Raw genomic sequence first — 16,136 nt, 5'->3', positions numbered from 1 at the left:
TAACACTCTCATTAACACTCTCATTCAACTGTCTCCATCTCTTCCTCCAATGGTAGCGCCGTTTGAGGGAGAGCATAATGTGCTCACTTTCACTTTCACTATCAACTTATCTTTTGATAACTTTTTAGTTTGATGTGTGCACTTTCTTTTATGTCAGATGTTCTTGCTCTCTGTTGAATAATCGAATCTTCTATTGAAAAACGTTGGATGTGTGACTAGTCCAGGTATGACTAGTCCAGGTATGACTAGTCCAGGTATGACTAGTCCAGCACAAGGTTATTCTGGCTCTGTCATTCCATAATGTGTCAATCAGGGGTTGCATTAGCTTTCAAAAGTCATCATTTTCTAAACACAGAACCTCCAAAAATCTGATAATTTGCATTCTAATTAAACAAATTGACATTCAAGCAAGCTACTGTAACATTTCTCCCCACGGATTGCGGCAATTCACGCATCAGGTGTGCCTTCAGAAACATGTTTTTCTCAATATCACTCTATAGGCAAAATGAGCACCACACGCTCAATTTTGGGAGTTTATTATTGGTATTACTGAGATTATCCCATCTTCAACAGTGGCCTTTGTAAAATGTATTTTATAGACATCAATCAGAGTGGAGGGTCAACCTCAGACAGGCATAGCCTATTTATATATAAAAAGTTGGAACTGAGCGGTCAAAATACCACACTTACAGTATATAGAACATTCAACAGCCCATCTCTTTGTGAACAGTGATCATACATTAACAATGAAAAACAGACCTGTGTGATTTCCCTATCACCATTTAAATTGGAGAACAGAGGGGGAATTTGAACAGTCAAACTGTAGAAGGGGCCTCAACATACAAGGGATCAGTCCAGTACTGTTTAGAGAGGTGTGGCTGCCTCTTCTGTCCTCTTCTGTCTGCTCTGATGGAGCCTATTTGCTGCAGAGGCCAAGGCCTTTGCTGTGTTTCCTGAAGATGTCATGAACTGCAACACCACCTACATGGACAGAAACATGCCAGCTGTGTTTCTGCCTTCTAATGTCATAACTTTAACAAGCTGTAGTTTAATTTGTGTTCCGATGCATTGATCCCCATATGACTGAATCTGAAGTTGTGGTGTCATGGAATGGTTAACGTACTCTGGTTGGCAATGACGTGTGTCAGAGGTATACAGATGTTCAGCCGTGGGTACTGGGTAGTTTTGCGGTCATACTGTTTGAAATGCTAAAACATCAGAAAACACATGTTTATCTTATTTTGTTTTAAGTGACGCCTTGAGCTCAGTGTGTGGAGCTCCCTGGGTAAACCACAGTAAAGGTAAACTTGAACTATTGAGTGATACTTTCTGTGCCTTGTCTTCAGCTGACAGTGTGGGTTCAGACGGCACCGTGTGTGAGTTGACCAGGAGTTGCCCTGTCACTGACACACACTGTAGCCAAGTGGCGCCAGATCCCTCTCAGTGGCCTGGGTGACAGATGTATCCAATAAGAATGGGGTACTCTAGGGGTAGCCTGTAAGAGGCACTCGCCGTACTCTGTCAGTGAAAGCAACAGTAGCTCTCTATTACATTATGTATTATATAGCTGTAGGCACTTGGATATTTACATTTTAGACATTTAGTAGACACCGTTATCCAAAGCGACGTACAACAAGTACATTTGTCTAAGTAAGTGAATCATCTATACATCGGTCATCATAAGAGAAACAAATCTATGCTATACTCTCTCCATTTACACAGACAAAACCGTGCAGACACACATCTATACATGTAGGCTTTGCAGATCCTCAGGATCCAATCCCTTCTTATCGTCTAGCAGGTCTTGGGTTAGGGTTAGGGTTAGGGTTAGGGTTAGGGTTAGGGTTAGGGTGGCTGGGTAGGTGAGCCTAATGGGGTAAAGGGTCTGTACTTTTTTATTTGATTTCCAGCTGTGGAATCCCAAAGTGTTTTTGTTTGGGGGGGGGGGGGATTTTTCCCCTAACCCTATTACTATCGTGGCCCAATCCATCTCAGTCTTTGCAGAGTTTGTTTAATGCTACTGTAACAATTGTTTTTGTTTTATACATGCAACGAAATGTTTACAGTCTATATAAGATTAAATATCATACATTTGTGCCTTGATATCAAGAGCATACTTTCCCTCATTAGTGGATTAGTTTAGTGGGTAGAGTCTCTTTAGGAGAGGTTATCAGATGAAAACATCCTCCTATGGGTTTATCTGCATGATCCACATGCATCCTCCCTCCTGCATCTCTACACGTTTTAATGGGGGGCATTGTGTTACAGCTTCTCGCTGTAAAAGGACATCCGCTCTGTGGCACATTTATGACAGGAGGGACATGTCCCCAAGGAAGAGGAGCAAAAATAAATTAAAAAATAAAAACCATTTCATGACCCTTTATCTAAGTATTGATACTAAATGTAAATGTTTAGCAGCATTTCAGCCACTGAGCATGGACACTGTAGTTGGCTGTATTGGTCTCAATGAATGACTATGTGCTAGCGATGTGGACTGAATCATTTATTTGGTCATGTCCCCCTTTCTGTTTGACATGGTTATTTACAAATAGGCAGCAATGTACAAGTCCACATTTGTGTGAACAAATAGTATTTGCTGAGTCAAAAACGAAGGCATCAGATGTTTCAGTTGACATTATTGAATCAGTTGAGACAGAGAAGTGAGTAGCAGAGCTCTGTTTCACCCCGGTTGGGCAGGTGGCTGAGAGACTGAAACCCAATCAGGATACAGGTGGCAGCCAGACGTATGTCAGCTCACACACCCTCAGAGGGAGAGAGGGAGAGAGATAGACAGACACACACAGAAAGAGGTAGAAGAGAGTGTCACAGCAACATGGCGCCAACGCACAACGCACCACACGGTTTTCTCCTTTGCTACCGTCTAGACGGCAAAAAGATCATCCTGTCAACAAGCAGCTTTAAAGTGAGCTCCTGAAAGGAGATCCTAACGTACAGACAGACAGGTTTGGGTGCAGGGAGAGTGACAGAGTTGCCCTTCAAGTGATCTGCTCCTTGTTCCAATTGTGTACTGTAATACCAGTAACAAAAATGCTCTACTCCATTTACCATCCAAATACTAAATTACCTTGTCCAGTACACCCTGTATGGTGTACTGAGAACACAGCTTTCAGAGGACCAGTAATTACAGCATATCAGACACAAGGACCTCTTATAGGATTCACTGTTTCAGTTTATTAGCCAGTCCTGTCAACCAGTCCTGCCACAGCTCTCTGTCACAACATGGTGCAACATGGGCCGTAAAGACCAACAGTAGGACACACAGCATGCTGTTCAACCCTTAGGTTTATCAGCCAGTTCAACCCCTAATCAGAATAATCCGGAGGGCTATTTCTGACTGCATGTTGTCATCCACACAAAGGAAGTCCAAATGGCCACGGCCTGTAACACTCAAGTGTTCTGTAATGACGGTCATCAGTGTTCCTCTCTGCTGTAATGAGTAGCCACTTGGCATGAGCCCACTTCCACTCCGCCGCCCGGACAAACCCCAAGATAGATGCTCTCTCTCTCTCTCTCTCTCTCTCTCTCTCTCTCTCTCTCTCTCTCTCTGTCTCTCTCCCTCTCTCTTTGACTGTCTTTCTCTCATTCTGGCTATTTTTCTGTCTCTCTCTTTCTCATTATGTCTCTCTCTCATTCTGCCCCTCTCTTTCTTTCATACTGCCTATCTCTCTCTTTCTCATTCTGTCTCTCTATCTCTCTTTCTCTCTCATTCTTTCTTTCGCAACTCCAAACAGCCTTGTTTTTACAGCATTCATTCGCCCCCTCAGACCCCAGTGTGTGTGTGTGTGTGTGTGTGTGTGTGTGTGTGTGTGTGTGTGTGTGTGTGTGTGTCAGGGGGGGAACCCAGGGAGGGTGTTTTTAAAACCCTCTGGGTGAACAAGTACAGATGCTTCCTGCGCTTGGCAAGGAGGAGCCAGAGGCCAGAGCCACGGGGGGTTGATGGGCCAGAGGGGCCAGAGGGGCCAGCAGGGGTAGGGGTGGCAGAGAGGGCAGGGGTGCCAGGGTGGCAGGGGGCTCACAGCATGTGGCCTATGCCCAACTGTGTGGTGCGGTGACTAGCCTCACCAGCTGTGTTGTGGGTGAGACACCAGGTGGAAAGGGCACCAATTGTGCCTTATTAAATGCTTCACTCTGTCTCATTAAAGAAACAGGCATGTTGAGTTTGGAAAGGGGGAGGAGTCATTTAGGCCTATGGTTCACACCCCTGCCCCTGTGCTGCTGGGTTTGTCCCTTGCCACCACGCCACCACTCCAAAGTAAAGAGGTCATTTTGGTATGTATTTTATGGACAGCCTTGTGGGATTTCAACATCTGTGCAATTGTTTTTATTGGCATATTGATTGGAATTATTAGCTTTGTGATGTTGTTTCCATAGTCATCTCATGTACCCCAGTGGCCATGCACTGTGACAATAGTGTTAAGTCTGTAAGTTAAAGAATTGGTCGGGAGCTGGACACAAAAAGAAATAGCAGAACATAAGACATCCATAAAACAAACTCTACACTCTTAGAAAAAAAAGGTTAGTACTTATTTTGTCCCTGTAGGGACACCCTTTGAAAAAACCCTTTTGGGTTCCACAGGGACTAATGAAGAACCCTTTTCTTTTTCTAAGAGTGTTCAGCATAATGAATGTCACAAATATAAAGAAAATGAATCTCAGCACAGTCTGCATGTCCTTCCCACTCCAGTGTGCAGCCCCCCTCCCTCCCTCGCTCTGCTGGCTGGGCTCTGGCGTATGAATGGCAGCCGTAGGTTTGGCCTTAGCAGCAGGAGAAAGTGCTGAGTGCTGGAGAATGTGGGGTAAAGCCACGTGTTTTGGAAGGCCTCACTTCCCCCCCCTGTATTTGTTCCATCAACATATGTGTTCAGAACAGGCTGAGCCCCCGCTGTGACAGTCAGCCACCCCTGTGATGTGGTCTCACACCAGTGCACTGTGGGTCTCTGGAGTGGTGCTGCTGGGGTAGACCCCCTTGGGGCTCGGCCTTGCCACAGTGGCCACATAATAGGCCTGTGTGAGTGTGTGTGTGTGTGTGTGTATGGGTGTGTGTGTGCTTTTTGTGTGTGTGTGTTTGTGCTTTGTGTGTGTGTGTGTGTGTGTGTGTGTGTGTGTGTGTGTGTGTATATAGGCTGCATACTACAGTACAGTATGTGCATATATGTATTTAAGTGTACACAGTATTCTACATAATTGCGTATAAACTCAGTTGTAGTTGAATGTTAATGTACAAGTGTTTGTGCATATGTATGTGCATGATGTTTGAGTCCATGTGCTTTCTAGCTTTGTCCTTGCAGTCAACACTATCAGGTGTCAACTCACACGCAAATACAACTGCACAATCCCAAGAGCTGCATCCAAAACTGTTTCTTTGATTAGTGGATAGGAACCCACCCTCCTTCTCCTTTCCACCCTCCTCCTAACCCCCTATCTCCTCCCGCCCACCCCTCACTCCTCAACCCTGGTATACCCCCCCTTCCCCTTATCCTCTGTCCTCCTCATCATGTGCAGGCATGCACACGTTGCGGACAGCAACTTAATGATCGATTTTTAATTTGTTTACATACACAGTCATATTCATGGCAGATGTCCCCCCCTCCCCCTCCCCACCCATGTCATAAGTGCAGGGTTGCCAAAAGATACATCAGGATCTTTTGGCTCCAGGTTTTTGGAGCTGCACGTTCTAATTGTCTCTATACCAGAGGGATAGGAATACTGTAGACTATGAAGCCAGGTCTACAGGCCTCTGGCTGCTGCTACGTTGTTATGTGCGCGTGGGAGGTCATGAGGGCTTGCCATAAACATGGTTTTAATCTGGTTTAATGTGAGGTTATCACATGTCTAAGGAGCCTGTAGCCACTTATTTCTTCTGCTCTAGTTTGCTGTGATAGGCAAAAAGGGATAGAGAGTCCTCAATCACAATATCATCCCTCAGGATTGTAACAGTCTGCGTCGTTATTATGAAAATGCATGTGAAAAGTATTCACACAGGCTCACAGCTTGTGTCCAGTGATGTAGCCACTCGTTAGCATTAGCACCAGTGAGGTGTAATTGCTTCTCGCTGAAGGATCCCTGCTGTCCATGCGGAACAGCCGGCGAGGTTGACCGACGGGGAACAGGTAACCCAAAGCTTATCGCTGTCGTGAATGACGCTTGAATGGCTCCCTGTGCTGGCCATTCTGTTCTCCTTATGAGAGGGCAGAGACAGACCATAGAGAGTGGCTATCTCTCCCTAAGCTTCAGTTTCCCACCACATCTCTCCCATCAGCTGGGCTCGACTCTCTGGTGTCTGCTTGCAATATCCTTTCCTTTAGATTAGCCAGAGAAGTTTGCCTTGCTGCGTGCGCTGAGAGAATGTCTTCACTTCCCATTGAGGGAATTTTTAGCTGCAGCGTCTGGCTTTCAATTAAGCAACTGTGCCTGGAATCCAATTGCGTTGTGTTTGAGAAGGTGGTCTCCTTCTTCTTGCTGCATGTAGAAAGCCTATTACTGGAACAGTGAAGTGTCTACTGGGAGCATAAACAGAACCAAATGAGGACCATGACGAGTATATGTGGTATGTAGGGCCTACAACTTAAACGCACATGCACACTTGCACTCCGAGATGTCTCTGAGAAAAATGTTCTCCTTTCGAAAACCGCAAAATTGAAAAATAACCCTGACGCCCTTCCAAGCCAAAAGGGGAGCTGTTCTCGCAACACGAGAAGAACCACTTAAACAAAAAACCTTACAAAACACTTCGGTAACTCTCTGACTCCCAATTAACATATTTAGGGCTCTCTTTTGGTTGTAACCAAAGCTTCCTCCTGGGGCTGTCTCCTGTTGACACATATACACACACACACACACGCGCGGACACACACACACGTGCGGACACACACACACACACACACACACACACACACACACACACACACACACACAGACACAGGGCCTGGCATGGTTTTTGGCATATGAGTGGCACTTTGGAGGTGATCGTGCAGACAAAGTACATTTGAGACGCAACATTAAACACAAGCTCATATGGCGCAGACAGGTTGGGTTACCCACCTCTGGGCCCATGTCACTGTTGTAATCATAGTGGAGGCAGCAGAGCCTGTGAAAGCCTGTGACACGGTGTAACCATATGGAGGATCACGGTGTAACCATATGGAGGATCACGGTGTAACCATTTGGAAGATCACGATTTAACCATATGGAGGATCACAGTGTAACCATATGGAAGATCAGTCCAGATCAACATTGCTCATGAACATCTACAGGTTACACATGATGGAGGACGGAGGCTGATCAAGTAAAATCATCTGCTGGATCTCAGTGCAGAAAGCTGAGCCTCTTGAGGCAATGGAAGAAAGGGAGGAGTGGAGGGGTGGACATATGGCCATCCAGAAGCATATTTATCAGCAGGGCTGGTGAGTGCTGCCCTGCCCCAGAGTCCCCTCAGGGCCCCAGGATAGAAGAAATCCCTCTCTCCTTCTCTCTCTCCCTCTACACCCCCCCTCGCCCTTTCTCCTCTTTCTCCCTCCCTTTCTCTCTCTCTCTCTCTCTTGCTCACCCCCATTTCTCTCTCTCTCTCTCTCCCTCCCTCTCTCTCTCTCTCTCTCTCTCTCTCTCTCTCTCTCTCTTGCTCACCCCATTTCTCTCTCTCTCTCTCTCTCTCTCTTGCTCACCCCATTTCTCTCTCTCTCTCTCTCTCTCTCTCTCTCTCTCTCTCTCTCTCTCTCTCTCTCTCTCTCTCTCAGACACAAGAGGAAGACAAATGGACAACATGGGGTTTTCACCAATAACTACTCCTCCCAATTTCTTTATCCTTCTATCCTTCATTCTATTTTTCATTTCTTCTCTTTTAATCTCTCTCTAGCCTGCTCACTCCTTTTTTGAGGGCCGGTCACAGAAGGACAGAATGTGTTTCTGATCACGGCGTGATGACACGTTTCTGAGACGTGCCCTTTCAGGGTGAATGTGTACTGTAAATGATCCACCGTATCGCAGGGGGAGTGTTGGGTTATGTCAATATCGACCAATCAATTCATATTTCATCTTTTTATCCCAGGCCTTTTCTTGTGGTGGTGGTCGCTGACTCAGCAGATTTTGGCTGGAATCGCCGCAGCGACATGTGAGCAAAGGTTTTCATGAGCGGTCAGATTTCAAACGTTCACACCGAGGATTCAAGCAAATGGGATTTAGCGTTAACTAAGATTGGTTTGTGTACCGTAGATCTGGGAACTTGTCTCAACACTTGGCGCTCAGTGAGAAAATAAATAATGATAGTGATATTGCAAATGAATTACCATTAGATGTGTGCCAAACATGTTACATTTGGCTATAGGAAATTCTATTTTAAGAGGAAGCTTCATGTTCATGACCTGGTTGACTTGGTACTATGATTCCCTGTGGCACTTAAGAGAGATGTTCATGGTGCGTTTGAAGCATATTCTGTATCGTGTAATCAGGTTCGGCTGTAACAGAAACCTCTTTCCTACAGACAAAATCGAATCAAATGTCTTACGCGCCAACCAAGCTCATTTCTCAAAGGCTTGTTTTGGATGACATGGCCCTGTGGTTGTTCACAGTTGCAACTAGATCATGCATGATGCCCTCCAATATTACAGTAAGTACAATGTGGTCTGGCTTAATTGCACTGCTTCTGAGCTCTGATGCATGAGGTTGAGAAATCCAGTCTTGCTGATTGTTAACGTCCCAGGGTCTGATTTGTACATGGATACAGAAACCACCATAACGCCAAAAAGCGCATTTTTCTCCTGCGACGTGGTATTAATCCAAATGATTCTTCCCAGATGCGTTATTTGCATGAACACTGCATTTAGGGAGGCGTCAATGTCAATGTTAACCAAGGTTCAGTATACGTAACACAAATTTAGTGACACTGTCAAAGAGCCTTTATTCGTTTAGGGCCCTGAGTTTTCACTGGTCAGGTCATGTTGGTCAGGAAAACCTCAGGGCCCTACTTTGTTTGCTACCTTTACAGCATCTTTACAGCAAATCTTTATTTATTCCCGTAACTTGTTACAACAGAGTTTCCACATATTCCGTTTCATCTCCAGTGTGTGTCACTCGTAGGGATGTGCATCTTCCCACAACTATACAATGCTCCCAGTATCATTTTCCCAGGATATTCATGTTTACTGAATCCCAACCGAAAACACGATGAAAGGTACACCCAGAGGAGTGTCGAAGCTACTAGATTTATGGGCCCACAGTGCTAGATATGGAGGTCCTGCGCTGAAACGTTGTCTGGATGTTTGGGCTGGGGCCAGGGTGTTAGTAGTGCCAATTACTTGAAAGGACTGGTGGGAAGTAGCAGGCCACAGCCCAGCCTAGACACATTGTCCCTGAAGAGAAGCATTTTTACTTTTATTTGTGGATATCTACTGTTGCTTTAAAAATTAAATCTGTGCTTTTAGGACCAAAAGGGGACCACAAAGGGCTTTACCTAAAGGGGACCACAATTGAAGTTATCTTCTCATAAACTCTCACGACATGATTGAACAATGTCACATGGATTTAGTGTATATGATTCAAATGTCCTGAAAAAACAACTGAGAAAAGATCTTGCTGGAATGATGACAGGAACTCTCCAGCACCACCGGAGACAATCTCCAGTCTTCCTCCCCAGCCTGTCTGTCAGACTGGGCTGCCACAGACGGTGGAGGGGGGAATGAGCGAGGGATGATGGAGAGGTTTTAAGGTCTGGCACAGTTTTGCCCTCAATTGAAGGGTGGCGCGACACAGTAAACAGGCCAATTACAGTGAGGCGCTGAGTGAAGCCCCTCTAGATGAGCTCAGCCCTTGGCTCCTGTCTGGCACTCGCCACAGCCCCCAGGCCCGCACATTACACTTGAAAAGATGCTACCCCCCCCCCCCCCCCTCTCTCTCTCTCTCTCTCTCTCTCTCTTTATCTCTCGCTCTCTCATAAGCTATGTTAACACTTCCACAGACCACCACACACACTTCAGACAGTCTCCTGCTTATCCTTTTTACCTCAAATCTCCTCTAACACCATCCTTTCTACAGTCATCAAGCATTACATACAGTATAGACACTAGAGAGAGACAGACAGAGTGGAGAGATATGTTGAATGTACAGTGTGCTTACTACTGCTTGATGTTGTCCTTGATGGGCTAGAAGGATTAAGTCAAGTAAGTCAAGTCAATGCTTGCACTGTTTTACATTGTGAATGAGAAATAGACACTCTCCTGCTCAAGTCCCAGTCTTTATCATTGAAATTCTAGAATGTACTGTTGCATTGTATTATAAGATGGAAACTATTTCTAAATATGGATTGAACTGAAATATTTGAATCTTCTTGGTGAAGCAAGCCACTGTACTTATAGGATATATAAATCATATTGTTCTCCCCACATTGATGATGTGCAGTACATTAAGGTAGACACAAGATGCCGCTGTGTAGTTGTGAAGTCGGTACGTGGACACAATAACTGAAGGACGATAGTCTGCTTTTCTTTTATGGCCATTGTTTCTTTTCAGACTGCTCCGATTATATCAGTGTCACCGTATGTCCCTGTTGGGCAAAATAAGTGTCTACTTTTTATTTCTAATGCTTTGATATTCAAAAGTAACAAGACTGAAGGAGGGTAATAAAATACTGTATATATTTTCTTGATAGCTTTGCTCAGTTATACATAATGATAACACAACAATTCAACCTTCAACTTCGGTCTTCACCTTAAACTACCCATATTTTAGTGGGATCTCTCTCCTTCTTAATTCCTTGCTCAAGTGTCTCAAGTTTGAGAGTAGGTGGTTGACTTTTATCAGTTTTCAGTGCACATTATGCACTCACGCACACACACATGCACCAACACACACACACTCACACACAGACAGATACGCACATGCGCACACACACACACACACACACTCTGCAGGGTGATCCAGGGGACTGACAGCCAGGGTGTAGACAGACTTTATGGAGCAAAGTGTGGCACACGGTGGGGTTCCACAGCCATGGTACCTACGACTCAGTGTCATCATCATGAATCAAATGTATTTGTATAGCATCACATTTATTTGTATAGCACTTTTTACATCAATAAATGTTGCAAAGTGCTTCACAACAAAAGCAATACTAAACAAAATAAACAATAAATACAATACAAACAATATGATCTAACACCAAACCATAGACACCCAAAAAGAAAGCCAAGGAAAAAACTCACCATGGGGGGAGAAAAATATAGGGCACAGTGGCAAGGAAAAACATCCCTGGGAGGAAGAAACCTTGAGAGGAACCAGACTCTATGGGGGGACCATCCTCCTCTTACTGATCAGGTGCTGAACAGTCAACTAATGTGGAATGTGGTGTGGTGCAAGAGTTCAGGAGTCCGTAGTGAAGGGCAGCTTCCTGGTGGGATCCAGGTGGGGCGGCAAGGACCAGGATATAGGGTGGAGTAGACTCAGCCTGGAATAATTGCTAACTGAAAAATGGAATCAGTATAAAGCAGGTGGTCTGAGGCCCCCAGCACATCTAAGGGAAAATACATCTAAACGACACGGCTAGTGCCCGCTTATACCGCATCCACTCTGTCACGGGCTGGCCCGCCAGAGTGACATCAGGGGAGTAGAGGGGGCAGCAGCAAGAGTCCGAGATGCCCAGAGCCAGCACCGTGACCATCCCAGCCCCCATAGTACTGGGCCGTACACCTGCACGTGGAGGGCCTACAGCAGAGGCCACAGCCAACCCAAGCCCGCACACCCCAAGAGCCCACCCACCACTGAACACGAAGAAGGACCCGAAATCTGCCCAGGCAGCAGATGCCCCCCCCTCCAACCAGTACCAACTAGGTGGCAGACCTACATCAGGGTGCCAACACCAAACACCCAGGCCGAACCAGCCTCGACCCGTCCACCGGCACAGGGCACCCCCCGCCCACAGACAATGACTGCAGCCACACCTGGATCACGCCCGGGGCAACCACCACTGCCCCCAATCTGTGTAGCCCTTGCCACACGCCTGCATGGGGACGGATAGCAGCAGTAACCCCGGCCAGCCCAAAGCCCCAACCCGCCAGCATCTGCTCACCCAAGGGATTCTAGCAACTGTATTTTGTACTAGGTGTAGATTTTTCAGCAAGGAGTTTGGACAGCCAGACAATAGCGCATTGCAATAATGAAGTTGCAAGGGTACAAATGCGTGAATCAACTTTTCTGCATCACTAAATGACGATGATCACTAAAATGTCTAATCTTAGATATCTTACGGAGATGAAAGAACACGATTCTCAAGATGGTTTTGATATGTGTATCAAATGAAAGATCAGTGTCAATAGTAACGCCAAGGTTTTTTACTGTCTGCTTAGGAGTGATTGTGTAGCCTTCGAGACTGAGCGTCAGGTTGAGACTGAGCGTCAGACTGGCCTTGTCCGAGTTGAGGAGTAGGAAGTTGCCCGCTATCCATATTTTCTGTCCAAAACGCAAGCTTCTAAAGCGTCCAGCCGTGGTACTTCTCCTTGTTTCATTGAAATATAAAGTTGAGTGTCATCTGTATAACAGTGAAAATGTACACCATGCTTACGAAAAGTATTGCCTTGGGGTAGCATATACAGAGAGAACAGTAAAGGGCCTAGTACTGAGCCTTGCGGGACACCAAACTGGACCTTAGAGGGAGCTGAGATTTTATCATCTAGTAGAACAAACTGGTATCTATCTGTTGGATCAGTAGGATCTAAACCACTCTAACGCTAAACCACACAAACCAAAGAGATTTTCTAATTGTTCTAAAATGACAATATGATCAACGGTATCAAAAGCTGAGCTTAAAGTACAAGAAGTACAAGGACAGACACAGAGCTCTGGTCTGAAGTCAGCAATAAGTCATTAACTGCTTTGACAAAGCTTTCTTAGTGCTATGTTGGAGACTAATACCTGACTGAAGGATCTCAAATATGCTATTCTGTTACATAAACGTAGTGAGCTGCTGGGCTACTGCTTTCACAAGTATTTTCGAGAGAAACGGCAAGTTAGATATAGGACTATAGTTTTTAAGAGTATCTGAGGTCTAGGTTTCTCTAGGTTTAGCTTCTTCAATAGAGGCTTAATGACTGCTACCTTCAGAGAAGTAGGCACACACCCAGAAGAGCGAGAACGATTAACAATATCTAGCATAGGAGCCCCTAGGACTGGTAGAAGGACCTCTACTATCCCATCCTCTCTCCTCTCTTCTCTTCTCCTCTTCTTTCCCCTTCTCTCCTCTCCTCTCCTCTCCTCTCCTCTCCTCTCCTCTCCTCTCCGTCTAAGTCATCACTGTGAACTCACAATGCTCTCCTTTTTTTATTGCTGTGGCCCCTAACTGTGATGGTGCTAACACAGAGCACTTGGCAGATTGTGCGCTACGGTAGCGTATTTGGACAGCTGGAGGCGCAAAGGCTCATGGGAAAACAGAGAGGGAGGGCTTTACTGCACGCCTGGTTGCATTCCAATTCATCAGTTATTACCTGTGCAGGGCATTTAAGGGACATTTGAGGAACATTCCAATCCATAGGGAATTAAATTGTTCAGTTCAAAGTGACCTGCAACCTGGGCGTAACCGTAGGGAACAACAGGTGTACACTATACAGGAAATGGAGCATGTCTTCTCGACACTCATTGGTAGAGCTGAGTGGGGATTGCTGGGAAATTACAAAATAAATTGTCATGTTTTCAGCGTGCATTGTTTGTACAATATAGCTATTTGTTAAGTCCTATCTATAGCATATAGCATATTCTGATATTACAGGCGACTAAATAGCGCTAAAATGTAAAGTTAAGGTTAGCTGGCTAGCCAACATAACAGTAGTAGCTAATGTACTAGCTAGTTGTGCAACATCTAACAAAAAATACTGTCTGTAGTTACTTAATAAATGTCTGGCGAAGATCTTTTGTTTACATCTCTGTTGTGTGGGTGACTGAAATATGTCACTTGTATCAGTTTAATGATGCAGCAAGGCATTCCAAACTCAGTTTACTACATAGTTCCCTGGGCAGATTCACCCTTGTGCAGTGTGTAGGGAATCAGGATTATCCCTATGGATTGGAACACAGCCCTGCTGTTTTTTGGGAGGGTCCTCTGCTTTTCCAGTCTGGCAACTCTTCAGCCACACATCCTGACTCTCTTCTAATCCACATGGCTGTCACTGGGGCATGATCAGGGTAGAAGTTGCCCATGAGCACAGGTCTAGGATCAGCTTCACCTCCCCAAGTCCTAACTTTATCCATTACATGTAAAACACATAGCTTACTTTAGATCAGGGCCTACCGGCCACATCCTATTTCTCTGGGTGGGGGGGCTGTGTCTGATGTCATCAAATGGCAACTGTTTATGTTTGCCATACCTTGGGGTTGCAGTGGAGTAGTTAGCGAAGGTCTGTTTTAAGGAGATGATGTCAGAGTAGTCTTTGGCAGGGAGGTGGGGGAGAGAACGTATCCTACTACGGGCCAGGGGAGGGTCAGAGAGAGGACAATGTTAAACCCAGAGCTGCACTCAGGTGCGCGTGCACACACACACACACACACACACACACACACACACACACACACACACACACACACACCGTAAAAGATACACACATCATAAAGGCCTTCATGACTTAGTGGCAGCCTATCATCATAAGTAAATACAGTATGGGGTGAATAAGCTTTAAAGTCAGACTGAAAATAAAATCACTAAATGATGCTCATAGTAATGCCCTGACTTGTTTTTCAGAAAGGGTACTGTAGCTTGTACTAGCTAGCAACCAGCTGTAACATTGATTGGCTAGATGGGCTGTCAGTCAAACACCTAGTCAGTCCTGAAGCAGTCTGAGCAGAGGAAAATCTATAAATACATGAAATCTGATTTAATAAACTTTACTTCGAAAGTGAATTTCGAAACGTGAGTTTGTGCTACATTGTTGTTACTCTGACATAACAAAAGCATAAAAAAGTCATTTCAGTCCAACTTTAATATCCAGATTTCTGGTCTGCCTTTTCTGGGCCCTGTCTCGTAGACTTATCTTATGTCCCTTAATGTACCTTAAATTAAGTCACTCACCACAACATACATTACTTATTCTATTAAGGGAAACATCTATTCCTCATGTTACATGCATTACCACTGCTGCTGTAACATAAAACACAATGATGATATTTGTGCTGAAGTCAAAGTCCTGATATGAGGGGTCCAATAAATGTCCTCTAGACAATATTTATTTGCAAGCCACAAGATTAAATACTCTGACATAAAACTCTCATGACATTGTGATAAGAATGACTTAAACAGCAGTACTATACACTACAACAGGGGCGCCCAATACGTCGATTACGATCGACCGGTCGATCGCGAGAGTAGTGCGGGTCAATCGCGTGACATTAATTATTTTATTTTTTTACGACGGACATTTGTGCTTCAGCACGGTACGAGGCAATTGAGCCAGTGTGAGTGCGCCACTTGATTGACGTACAATGCGGCCAGTCTGAGATCGCTTCTCTTCTACGGGTCACGTGTCATATATATATATATATTTAGCATTTTTTAATGTAGGTAGATCATTTTGACCTGGTCATTTTTAAAGTAGCTCGCAAGCCGAAAAAGTGTGGGCACCCCTGCACTACAACAATGCAATGACGCATTAACGGACAACATTTAAATAGTCGTCATCTTGTGCATTGTTACAGTCACCACTTATCCTTAGTTGTGATCTCATGCCATGACAGGCATTACGTCATTCCTGGGAACAGCATTATGGCATTATACCTGAAGTAAAAGTGTTAGCGATATATTCACACTCAATCACGTCATGCTACTCTGAAGTAAAGGGCTTCACGGTAAAGACAGTGCTGTCAGAATGGGCCAGATCTTGGCCTGATCAGAGTAACGAGTTCTCCGTACGTCAGAGTGAAGACGGCTCTGTTGGCCATGTCGGCTTTACTCTGCGCAGGCGGGAAGACGAGGGTCTCTCGTTTCGCCTCTCCTACCATCCACCTCTGTCCAGGGTGGTGATGTCAGCTATTTTCTTTTGCCATTATCTTGCGGTCATATTTCGTGGATTTTGAGCTCCCTGAATCTTGGCATGCAATGCTACGATAGCCTCTGTATTCTTTTTCCTTTTTCTTTTTTTTTCCTAAGT

At 45.1% G+C, this 16,136-nt stretch overlaps 1 protein-coding gene across 1 annotated transcript in view; it reads left to right on the top strand.

Moving 5' to 3' along the window:
- Window positions 1-16,136, top strand: part of LOC310814605 (ADAMTS-like protein 1) — a gene marked incomplete at both ends in the record, with an annotated part of 105,115 nt that overhangs the window by 38,955 nt on the left and 50,024 nt on the right. The window lies entirely within an intron of this gene.

Source organism: Argentina silus (assembly GCF_951799395.1).
Source record: "Argentina silus genome assembly, chromosome: 1".
Taxonomy (NCBI): domain Eukaryota; kingdom Metazoa; phylum Chordata; class Actinopteri; order Argentiniformes; family Argentinidae; genus Argentina; species Argentina silus.
The sequence above is the reverse complement of the archived record's forward strand: the minus strand, read 5'-3'. Positions and strand labels throughout refer to the sequence as shown.